The following is a 1164-nucleotide window of genomic DNA, read 5'->3' as shown; positions in this document are numbered from 1 at the left end:
TTTTTTTTTACCATTGAAGTTGCATAATATCCCTTATTTCTGTTTGTAGTGTATGCACCGGGAGTCTCGAGAAGTCGCACCTTTCGATCCAGAAATTGAGATGACACTACGTAGACAAAGGAGGCACACACAACAGCAAGAGGAACAAGAGATTTGGCAACCGATAGAGGAAATTTTGATAGAACTACCATTTGAAGAAGAAATGGCTGAAAATGAAGCAAATAGGCGAGTTCTACGAGATTTTGCTCTACCGGGAACACAAGGATCTCAAACAAGTATAGTAAGGCCTACGGTAAATGCTAACAATTTTGAGATTAAACCATCACTTATTCAAATGGTTCAACAATCTCAATTTGGAGGTAATGCAGTAGAAGATCCTAATACACACTTAGCTACATTCTTGGAAATATGTGATACAATTAAAATGAATGGAGTTAGTGATGATGCTATAAGGTTACGGTTGCTCCCATTTTCATTGAGAGATAAGGCCAAACTTTGGCTACACTCTCATGCTCCTAATACTTTCACCGGATGGGATGATTTATCAAGAGCATTCTTAAACAAGTATTTTCCACCAGGTAAGACTGCTAAACTAAGAATGGATATCACTAGTTTTAGCCAAATGGAAGGTGAATCATTATATGAGGCATGGGAAAGGTTTAGAGATTTGCTTCGGAAATGTCCACATCATGGACTGCCGGAGTGGTTAATCATACAAACCTTCTATAATGGTTTAGTTTTTTCTACTAAAACTATAATCGATGCAGCTGCAGGTGGAGCTTTAATGGGTAAATCACCCCAAGAAGCTCATAATTTGATAGAAGAAATGGCAGCAAATAACTACCAATGGGCCAATGAGAGAGGTAATACAAGACGTCACGCAAGTATGATAGAAATGGACACTCTCAATATGCTGAGTGCTCAAATGAATAATGTGATGAAATTGCTAAGTAGACAAGGTGGAGTTGGTCCAAGTTCATCTAATGCACACGTAGCTTGTTGCTCTTTCTGTGGAGGTGAACATGATATTAATGAGTGTGTTGATTCTGAGCAGGTACAATTTGTCAATAATTACAACCGAAATGCTCCAAATAATCCCTACTCGAATACTTACAATCCGGGGTGGAGAAATCATCCAAACTTTGGATGGAAAGATCAAGGCAA

The 1164-nt window shown here is 38.5% G+C and overlaps 1 non-coding gene across 1 annotated transcript; it reads right to left on the bottom strand.

The window, feature by feature from the left end:
* Positions 1-589: 589 nt before the first annotated feature.
* Positions 590-696, bottom strand: LOC140006813 (small nucleolar RNA R71). Its single transcript, XR_011814661.1, has one exon. It is a non-coding gene; the product is annotated as a small nucleolar RNA R71 (small nucleolar RNA).
* Positions 697-1164: the final 468 nt, after the last annotated feature.

Source organism: Coffea arabica, chromosome 1c, assembly GCF_036785885.1.
Source record: "Coffea arabica cultivar ET-39 chromosome 1c, Coffea Arabica ET-39 HiFi, whole genome shotgun sequence".
Lineage (NCBI taxonomy): Eukaryota > Viridiplantae > Streptophyta > Magnoliopsida > Gentianales > Rubiaceae > Coffea > Coffea arabica.
The sequence above is the reverse complement of the archived record's forward strand: the minus strand, read 5'-3'. Positions and strand labels throughout refer to the sequence as shown.